An 11,326-nucleotide genomic window follows, 5' to 3' on the forward strand; every position below is an offset into this window, starting at 1 on the left:
CTGCCATCCCCCCTACATGGGACATGACATCCAGGAATGAAAGTCTCCCTGGTGAAGTGGGAGATGACCTCCAGTGATGAGCCTGTCGCTGGCATCAGGGAATCAACAATGCATCCTGACCTAAAGGGGCAAAAGAAGTGTAACAAATAACGTAACAGTGGCTGAAAAATTTCAAGTGGAGTCAAGAGGCTAAACTGTTGGTCACTCTTACACTTTTCAGCTAAACATCACTATCTATCATACTTGCCAAACTCCAACCAAAACCATTCCTGCCAATCTTAAAGAATACTTAGGGCATTATATGAGATTCTGTGAAGTTTCCATGCACTAGAGTGACTCTCCAAAGCCTACACCCTCTAGATGGGCCCCTGGGCCAGGTAAATTGAAAACAGAGGGACCAGCCCTTCCAGAACATCAACTAGTTCCACCCCGCTATCCTGTAGTATAAACATCCCCTTTCAACATGAGAAAGTTAGAATGGAATAGCCCAAATACCCCTAAATAGAGGGAGAAAGGTCAAGATGGTGCTGGAGTAATACAGAGAATGTTGGGTTTAACAAATGAGTATGATTGCTAAATCATTATCCTGATATTTATTTTAGCCTCCAGTACCTTAGAGCATCTAGAAATAAAAATCTAAAATTGTGAAATTGCAACCCATACAAAACTCTGAAATCTGCTCTACAACTAATTGTTGAGATGTACTTTGGAATTTGTTGATTTTATTTATATATGTTATTTAAAGAGTAAAAAGATAGTATAACAGAGAAGAGAGAATTTAACAAATGAGTATGATTGTTGAATCATTATATTGATATTTCTGTTTATCCCTATTGTCTTGGAGAAGATAGAAGAAAAAAAGAATAATTGTGGAGCTGTAACCCATACCAAATCTTAAAATGTGTTCTATAACTATTTGTTAAAATGTGCTTGGAAATGTATTGCTTTTTTGTATATATGTCATATTTCACAATAAAAAATTTTCAATCTCCAGGGCTAAAGCCAATAATAATTTATTTTATGCATATTATATATCTGTTCAGCTATGGGCTCTGCCATGACTCATCTCTCAGAATCACAGCCTTAGAGAGTCGTGACCATCCTTAATGTCGCCAAAGGTTGTAGGAGAAGAAAAGAGAGGATTTGGACATTTTTGCACTGGTAGTTGAATATTCTGGCTTATAATGAACACAGATCACTTTTGCTCACACAGTGTTGGCCGAAACTAGTCACCGAGCTGTAAAGGGAATGCATGGGGAAGGAGAAGGTAGTTACAAGCTCCATAGGGAACTGTGTATGCTCAATGGAAACATCATGAATTCTTGCCATGATAGCCCTTAGGTGATTATCCATATTTAGATTGAGGAATAGAAGAGTGAAAATTTGAAAATAAAGGATGCTGTTCTTTCACACAGATTGTACTATGCATTGCTCCTCCTCAACTTAAGTCAAGTAAAATGTATTATGTGGGATGACAAAGAACTTTTTAGTTGTTGCTGTGGGTTTGGGCAACAGAGTGAACTGATCTCATAATATTTGCCTAAAAACACATGAATGTGAGAGACTGCGTGAGCTGTTTTTAGCTGTAAATTAGAGTTAAAGTACAGTAAGACTTTTCCCTTCACCAGAAGCAGAGTACAGTGAAAGTTTCAAAACTGCATTTATCCAGCTACACACTTAGATGAACAAGCTCAAGGTGGAGAAATGGAAACACTTACATCACTCATATCACCAATGCATGGTCTCTGTTTGGAAAAAACTCAAATTGGGGGACAGATGTCACAGAATCTTTAAATATAACTGAATTGCTATCTTGAGTGAATATTTGTATTACTGTTATGATAATATTTTACTACTAGAACTTGTCATTATTAACATCTGAAAATGACCAGACCAGAAAATAGTGAGCTTTTATAAAGATGTAGTGCAGGGAAAGGTCATGAAAGAGAAGAGGCATTCTATGGTATGGGCAGGATGGACAAAAGAATAAATCTACTGCTGCCTTCTTTAAATACCACTCCATTAGTAGTGTAATTGTTAACAATTGCATAGATGAATGTGCATTGAACTTTCTAAGTGCCAGTCGCTCTACCATGTGTGTCTCATTCTTGGTCTAACTTACTCCATCCTCTGCAGACAGCACTTGTATTCCACTCTGGATTTTGAAAATTTATCTTCAAGAGGGTAGCTATCTTGCCCTGGGATTTGGTCTTCCTCTAGAGTCCAGGGTCTTTCAAGATACAAGATACTCTCATAGACCTCTTAGATAATTCCAAACTCATTAGCAGCATATAAACACCTTTTCATAAATTTGGCACTTATTTACTTCTCCAAGTGCTGCTATTCCCTATTATGATCTCAATCTTTTAACTTTAAAAGACTACTTGGTTTTCTTCAGGATCTCTTTGCTTCTGCATTAATTAACTAGCAGATTGAAAATACCTTTGCACAGCAAAGGAAGAAGAGGTTATGATTAGCTCATCAGGGCACATTTTGAAAGATGAATTTAAGCAGGAAAGCAATCTACCAGAAAAGAAACAGCTTTTTCTTTTTCTTTTTTTTTTTGTATGGGCAGACAGAAGGAATTGAATCCAGGACTCTGGCATGGCAGGCAAGAATGCTGCCTGCTGAGCACCATGGTTCACCCAGGAATAGCTTTTAAAATGAGAATTTATTAATTTTCAAGTTTACAATTCTAAGGTTATAAAAATGTCCAAATGAAGGCATCCAGGGAGATATCTTCACTTAATAAAGTGCTGATGATGTTTAGAGTTTCTTTGTCAGCTGGAAGAGAAGTGTTGATATCTGCTAGTTTTCTCTCTCAGCTTCTTCAAATGGCTTCCCTAGGGGTGTTTTCTGTCTGTATCTCCAAACATCTCTGCCCATGTCTGCTCTGGACCTTTTCCAAAATGGTTCCCTCTTAAAGCAATCCAGGAAGCAACCCTACCTAAGATGAGTGGAGACACATCTCCATGGAAGTAACTTAATCACAAAAGTAATGAATAAGGATTAAAGAACATGGCTTTTCTGGGGTACACAACAGCTTCAAATCAGCATATTCTACCTTCTGAATCCCAAGAAAAATACATAATCTTTTCATATACAAAATACATCATTTCATCACAATATCACAAAGTCTTAAACTATTTCAGAAACAATACAAATGCAATACAAAGTCAAAACCAGTACAAAACCTCATTGAAGTCAGTTACAGGTATGGCTTACCTTAAGGCAAAATTTTCCTCTGACTGTGAACCTGTAAAACTGAGAACAACTTATCTCATTATCCATGCCAATATACGAAGGAGGAACAGTTATAAGATAGCCAAGCCCATTGCCATAGGGGGAGATTGGGAGGAAAACGTGGGTCACTGAACTCCAAAATTTCCTAAAACCTGAAGTGCAATGTCTATTAGAATTCAAAGTCTGGGAGTTATTTATAATGTGACATTGCATTCTTGGTGCTTTAGAAAGTGGCAGTCCCACTCTTTCCATATTCCTACCCAATAGCCTGGCTCTTTTCAAATACTGGGGAGAAGGTTCCAACACTGAGGAGCATTGGGAGAATGAGGAGTTTCTCAGCTTCATCCTCTCCAACCATTGGGGCATCACCTGGCTTCTTGACCTTCTCCAAGGCACATGCTTAACCCCATAGAAAAATGGGGTGATTGTCAGGCTACCCACAAAGCCCAACGTGGGCCCCAGAAAATATGTGCCCAACTTTTCTGAAGCCTGGGGGTGGCAAAATCTTCCTGAGCAACAAAGCAGAAGGCCCATGCTCTGCTTCAGGGACAAACTCACCCTCTCCACATGCATGGGCTAATCTGCTCTCCTAGCCTATGATTTCCTGGCTCTAGACCTTAGCTTTCATGGTTCTCCCTCTGAAGTCACTTTTCCTTCAATTTGTCCCTTTTCTGACCCTTTTAGTTAAGAATGACAGTGATTCCATTCATACAGATCCTGCAACATTCTTGTTGGTTTTCTATGCAGTATACTGGGATCATACCAATCAAACAATAGGACTTTCCACAAATTCTTTCCAGATAACACCATCTCAAATCCTTTTCTTGTCTTGTGATAGTTGACTGCTTGCATGTTCAGTTAAATCACCATGTGAGACATTATTCTCTGGGGTCTCTCTGTTTCTGAAAGTTTAGAATTTTCCATACTATCAATTTCTGATTTCTTTATACTCAAGAGTGCAGTTCTCAGCTTACCTCTTTCCTGTTACATTACACTATAATCTTCAAGAAGAAATAAGGCCCCACTTTTGACATGTAATTTGGAAATCTCTTCAGCTAACTATCCTAGATCATGGCTTTTTAAACCTTCATTCCATCCAAAATCAATCATCAATTTTGCCTAATTCTTTAGTATTTTAAAACAAGGATTACCTTCCTTCCATTTTGCAATAACATGTGTCATTTCTTCTTAGGCCTTATCAGAAGGATCTTTAAAGTTCACATTTTGACCAACTCTCTCTTCAAAGCATTCTAGGTCTTCTCTATCAAGCTCATCACAACTCTTCCAGAATCTTCCCCTTATCCATTTAAAAAGCTGTTCCAACATGTTTGGTACTTGGTAGCTGCAGCAGCACCCACTTCTCTGGTACTAAGATCAGTTCTGGTTTGCTAAAGTTGCCAGAGTGCAATATACCAGAAACAGACAATCTTTCAAATGGGGGTTTATTAAGTTGCAAGTTTACCATTCTAAAGCCTTAATAATGCCCAAACTAAAGCATCAAGAAAAAGATACCTTGACTCTGAAGAAAGCCTGATGACTGTCACATGAGAAGGCACATGGCTGGCATCTGCTAGTACTTGTTTCTGGTTCCATTGCTTCCAGATTCTGATTCCAGTGACTTCCTCTCTAATTGTCTGTTGTCCTCACTTAGCTAATTTAGCAGAAAACTCTAGTTTTTTTTTGTTCTGTTAAATTGTCATCTCCTGGGGCTGGAGATTTCTTCTGTACTGGCTTCCAGGTTTAAATGACTATTTCTGTTCCATCTGTATCTCCAGACATCTGTATATGTCTCCAAGCATCTCTGTTGACACTCCAAGCATCTCCAAATGTTCATGTCTGAGATTTCTCCAAAATGTTTTCACTTTTGAAGTACTTCAATAAAATAATCAAAATCCACTTTTAATGACAAGACTTGCAACTTCCTTGAAATGATCTAATCGAAGGATCACACACACATTTGTGTGTGCCACATTCCATGGAAGCAATGTAATTAAAAGGTCCCACCCTTAACAATATGTCTGCCCCAAGATTGGATTAGGACTGAAAGAACATGGCTTTTCTGGATTTCCTAAGTGTTTCAAACCAGACTCTTGCTAAACATAAAAGAAAGGATATGAATAAAGGCAGTGATCATATGATTAAGATGGGGAGCACATGTGGGGTATACTATAGTTATGAGGTTTTTATTCATGTAAAGGTAAGGTAGATGTAAATATGTGGAGTGCCTATGTCACCAATATCTAGAACTGAGGCCCACATTTAGACTTTTATGAAAGAAAGTGGATACTTGGGTGTATTTGGAGGTTACTGGAGGAAACTTGGTTGTGAGAGTAATGGCTGAGTCAGTGTCTCCAGGAAAATGAAGCAAAACAGAAACAAATACACAGCAACAAATGAAATATGTTTTGAGAATGATTCAGGAAAATTGAAAAGTTTGGAGATTTAAAGATACTATTTAGATTTTGAAAACTATTTACTTATTGTTGAGTTTAATTTGGCATTTGCCAGTAGCAGCATTGTTTTGTAATCATTATTCATGTATTATTTTATTTAATCCTTACCACAAATTATGATGTTCTTAATATGAGGAATAAACAGAATAAGTAAATAGCAGAGGGTTACATGCAATAGTGAATATAAGAGCAATATTTCAAACCCAGGTAGTCAGGCTCCAGAACCCATGTGCTTTACTCCACAGGAGCCAAGGGAATAGAAAATAGAATGATAAAGAGGATTAGATACAAGGCTTTTTCAAGCAGACCCTGAAGTTAACTGAAACTGAATAAATGATTGTTTAATGATGACATTTTTCTTAAATAAGTATATAGATAGATGATAGATAGAATGATTCCTCCTTTGCTTCTCAAATAAATTCATAGGTCTGATTAATTAATATCATACCCCAAACATATTTAATTTTTTACTGTTCTTGAAAGAACTGAGATAATGTGCAAAATATGTTTTAAGTAATATTACTTCAGAAACCTCTTTCAAAGGAAAGGCTACAGTAATTTTCTCTCACTAATATATAGTTTTTCCATACTCTATTCAAAATGTAAGCATGTTTTAATTCTCTAACCATATATGAAGGCATAAGGAACTGCATGGAAAGATTTGTTAACCCAAACACATGCTTCAAATTTTATGAGCTATACAAGTTGAAACACAATGTGTTTCTTTCTCAAATAACTTTAGACTTATGGTATGTACATACAATCGGCAATGCAAATGACAATGATGATGTATACTAGGAAATACTTATTAACATGATGTCACTTAAATAAATTTCCAGAAGTGAAAAACCCTTACTCCTGATGTTTCCTTAGTAATTGGCTCTCTTCAGCAATCTCTTCAGGACTCCTTTCATATCCTTGTTCTTCAGGATGTATATGAGTGGATAAAAAGTGGGAGTCACAGTTTTATAAAAGAGTATGAGAAACTTGCCCTGTCTATGGCCAAAGGATCACTTCGGTTGGATGTAGATGGCTGATATGGTCCCAAAGAAAAATAAAACCACTAATAGATGGGAGCCAGAGGTCCCCAGAGCCATGCACCAGGCTTGGACTGATGTGGCTTTTATCAATGCTTGAACAATAAGTCCATAGGAGACCATTATCAAGGCCATTGGAAGAAGGAGCAGCATTAATGTGGACACAAAGGGGTGGACTTCATTTGCATGGACATCAACACTTGTCAGCTTTATCATGGCAGGCACCTCACAAAAGAAGTTGTGGAGATGCTGATGTCCATGAAGCTGAAGGCTGATGGTGCTCTTGATGAGAGTGTTTCCTACTCACAAGAGCCATGCTATTCCTACAAAGGCCTCAGAAAATGATGGAGGCATGACATAAGGGTAATTGAGAGGTCTACACACAGGTATATAGCAGTCAAACACCATGATAATAAGGAGAATACATTCAGTGGAACACAGTGAGAGGGAGACATAGAGTTGTATGGCACAGCCAGTGGATGTGATGGTCTTGGCTGGTCCCTTCAAGTTCCACAATAGCTGGGGGGCAATGCTGGTGGTGAAGGAAAAGTCAAGGAAGGAGAGGTTTGTGAGGAAGAAATATCTAGGTATGTGGAGTTTGGAGTCCAGACACTAGGCCATGATGATGACTGTGTTGCCAAGGGTCACAAGATAGGATATCAAAATTACCAGAGAAAAGACTAGCTCCAATTGTGGCTGACCTGAGAACCCAAGCAAAATAAAATCTCCCCCAGAGGTTAAATTTATTTTTTCCATTTGCCTATTATAGTAAAACAGAACAATGATCTTAGGAATTCAGTTGAAGAACATGTAATTATTTTTATTTACTTACTTGAAGCATGATTAATACCATATTTGAAGTAAATTTCTAGATGAGTTTTTTGTGGATATTCATGGAAAATATATTTGAGAAAAATAAGGTTAAGACTCACCGATAAATATTCAATAGTTACAGATGAGGTACAATATTTGGAAAAGTTATGAAAAAGTAAAACGTGTTTAGTCTGTTTATTATACATGGTTGTTCATGATAAAAAATAGACTATTAAATTTCACTTTATTTATTTTAATGCATAATGTATTACCTTTGCCCCAAATTTATCTGCTGCTTAAATTGCATCTGACTTCTTCATTTGTTATAAGAAATAGTGAATGAAGGATTAACTTCTCGTTTCATTAAGGTACGCTTGTATTACATAGGTAAAATTGTATCTTAAGTACAAAGAATTAGGTTTTAAAAATTTTAACTCTGGCACTAAATGTTCATATTCTATTAGTTAATAAATACTTCTTCTGAGGACTTGAAAATCCTCCTAGATAGATTGCTACATGCTGCCTGTTTCTACTGCTGCTTGATGTAAAATGCTAATTTATTCCAGATGGATGTGTTTTAGTATTAGGATTTAAAAATCATATTTCAATTTATTTGAATAATCTATTATTATAGAGATAAATAGAAGCACAAGAAGCTATTTCCATCACCTTCAGAGAATAGCACAATTTACAAACTTTAAAATTGTAAAATTCACCTTTAATTTGAACTTTTTCAGAATGGAATGTCTTCCTAAGTGTAAATTTACATATTGCCCAATATTCATAAGCAAAAATCTAGTAACTACTAATTTTCTAATTTAGTATCAAATTTCAAATTCACTTAATCTAACATAATCCTAGATTTGTACAGTTTGAGAAATTATCTTTTTTAATTTTCAGATTTTACAAAATAAAGTAGTGGTAAAATAAGTGCTGATAAATGTCCTATTTATGTCACAATCAGAAATGAAATCAAAATAATGTAATTTATTTCCTGTGTCTTTTCCATTGCAATATTCTAAATTATTATTTATACTTTTAGATTATAAGGAATCATTCAAGGCTTACCATGCTAGCCCATATGTTTGTTTATATGTTATCCTATTTATGTGGAATAGTAACTACTCTTTCCCATACAATAGAATGAGCTTAATACATTAAAGTGAGATGTGAAAGAATCATCCTTTCCTGTCATTCAAGTGTGAGAGCTGTGAGTTAAGAGGTCTGAGGAGAGTGAGCAGAGATTGAAATTTGGAGTTTGAAGTGTGTGTTTGAGTACATGTGTTTGCACATAAAATTTTGACACAGAAAAAATTAAAAAAACAAATTTCCCCTACCTGGTATCTCACAAAATTTGTAATATGAGTAATAACTGTCAAGTGTGGTTTAGAAGAACAAGAAATCACTAGATTAATATCCTTTTCCTTTTGGTAAAATTAAGATCAATAATTTTCTTTTCTCCATGCATTTTTATGATCCTTCTTGCCCTATGAATAAAAGTTATTCCATTTCAGGTACATTCATAAAGATCAGACCTCCAAAAAGAATGCTGAAAGGAAATCTGAGGAGAGACAAAGTGAGCCATGGAAGGAAGGAGTTGAGTCAGTGAATATTTAAGGGGGTAACTGGTGGCAACACAAGAGGGAGGAAAATGTGGTGAGATAAGCAAATAAGATAAGTGACCTCAATCATCTAAATCAGCCCCCTTCTCCCTTTTACCTTTCCCAATGTGTAGAGAAGAAGAAAACCAGTGACATGAGTTTAACATATCAGAGTTGCTATCCGGAAGCCATTGTCACTGCCCAATACCTGTAATTGAGGCTAAAGTAAATATTTATTCAGCAACATGCTCTGGAGAAAATCACATCACCTCTGGAGGGCAAATTTAAGGATAGCTCTCTCTCTAACAAGTACCAACTGGAATAGATGACCAGGACTAACCTAGGGGATTTATGTGTGCGAATATCCCTTTCTCCATCTAAGATATATATAAATGGAAAAGCTGGGTGTGCAGTTATCAAGAGGGTTCAAGGAAAATGGAAAACTACTTTGACTCAATTTTTGTAATACATAATCCTAATTGAGCTGGCAGAAGTTTTCATTAAATGTGCTGTTACTTCAATAGAAAGGGAGATGTGGGATTTAATTTGTCCTTTAGAGCATCTAGTAAATATCTAGAAACTGTCTGGAACAACTGTCTGGGGGATTTCTGTGACCAGATGAACATTGTTCCCCTGTCTGGAATGAGTGAATGAATTACTGAGATCACAGCACAAAACTATCAGTAAATTATTCCATGTTGTGGAGGCTTCTGCCCCTCCTCAACTGGCACAGCTGATCATCCTGGGGTCTCTTCACAGTGGGAATAAGAAGCCCTTTCAACCAGGAACAAGGGAAGGAGAGCCCAACCAAGCTTCAAATTGTGAATTTGATTAAAAAATTTAGACTGCTAAATATAATCTCTGAGCACAGATAAATATGTAATGCAAAGAAATAAACTGTGAGGTCTAAAGCAACCCTACCCCCTGTAGTGAGAAGGCAGAGCTGATAAGAAACAAAGACAAACAGAAGTTTCAGGAGTTGCTGAACTTAGAATATTGGAAAGCAGCTATGCCCCAGGAAAACAGGAAATCAGAGAGAAGTACTACCTCAGGTTCTTCATTGGTAAAATGAGGGGTTGTGGAGCAGCTCTCAGAGCATTTTTTCTTTTCATTTATTTTTTATCTATCTATATATCTTTTTTAAGCATCCCATTAACTAAAGCATGAGGTATTCTCAATTTTCAGTCCTCCAGGGAAGGATAAAATTAAGGAGTGCCAAAGTAACTAATCAGATGGAGAAGATAGCTACCTATAGGTCATATGTTACCCAAGAAAAGGGATAGCAGAGCCCAGAGCAGACTGAAGAGCTGCTTCATCTATACCTAAAATGAAAGGAGTGAAGAAAAGGTCCAGCACAGGCAGTGACTACTGATTAGAGGAGTTAGTCCCAAGGAGTTGTAAAACAAACAGTTTAAGTCTGCCTTCAGCCTCAGCCTCTGACTCAAGCACCCACTTGGCAGGGACAGAGTCTGCTCAGAATTATGGGTACCACAAAAGTTTAGGCCTAGGGGGAGCAACAGGCTGACAAGTACTATCTTCTGGGCTGAACAGTAAAAGCACAGAATTAAGAGGGTTCACAGAAAAGAATGGCATCCTACTGGGTCTCATCCCAAGGAACTTCGATAATGATTATACTCCCTTTGTGAATCCTGGGTCATGCTTGTTTGGGAAACTCTTACTGGGGTTGATCCTGTCTGAGGAGGCCCTCCTCCCAGAGCTAGATCCCCATGTAAAAGTTGCTAGAAGTAACAAAAGGGATGTCAAAAACATAGAGGCAACAAAGCAAACAGCAGATTACATACCAAGAGGACAGAGGGAAGAGAGAGCTTTATCCTGGGGATGAAATAATTGCAGACAAAAAAGGCAATCATGAAAATCTTCCATATAAGCAGGGTAAGATCTGGTAAATTCTGATCAGTTATGTAGAAGCTATATTAGATATCCTGAATAAGTTGAACTGAATGTCAAAGAACAACTAAAACCAATTCCAAACAAGTAAACCCTAGACAAAAGAGAGAAAAATGACCTCCAGTATAAACTAATCAGGGAAATCAGATGCTTAAGCACCAGGATAAAAGAAATCATGAGTCATACTAAGAAGAACAAATATATGGCCCCGTTGAAAGAACAAACTAGCACTACAAATTGCATAGAAGTTTTGAAACAACTAATTAAATAT

The 11,326-nt window shown here is 36.9% G+C and overlaps 1 pseudogene; it reads right to left on the bottom strand.

Moving 5' to 3' along the window:
• Positions 1–6,565: 6,565 nt before the first annotated feature.
• Positions 6,566–7,489, bottom strand: LOC143683156 (olfactory receptor 2G3-like; annotated as a pseudogene).
• Positions 7,490–11,326: the final 3,837 nt, after the last annotated feature.

Source organism: Tamandua tetradactyla, chromosome 5, assembly GCF_023851605.1.
Source record: "Tamandua tetradactyla isolate mTamTet1 chromosome 5, mTamTet1.pri, whole genome shotgun sequence".
Classification (NCBI taxonomy): domain Eukaryota; kingdom Metazoa; phylum Chordata; class Mammalia; order Pilosa; family Myrmecophagidae; genus Tamandua; species Tamandua tetradactyla.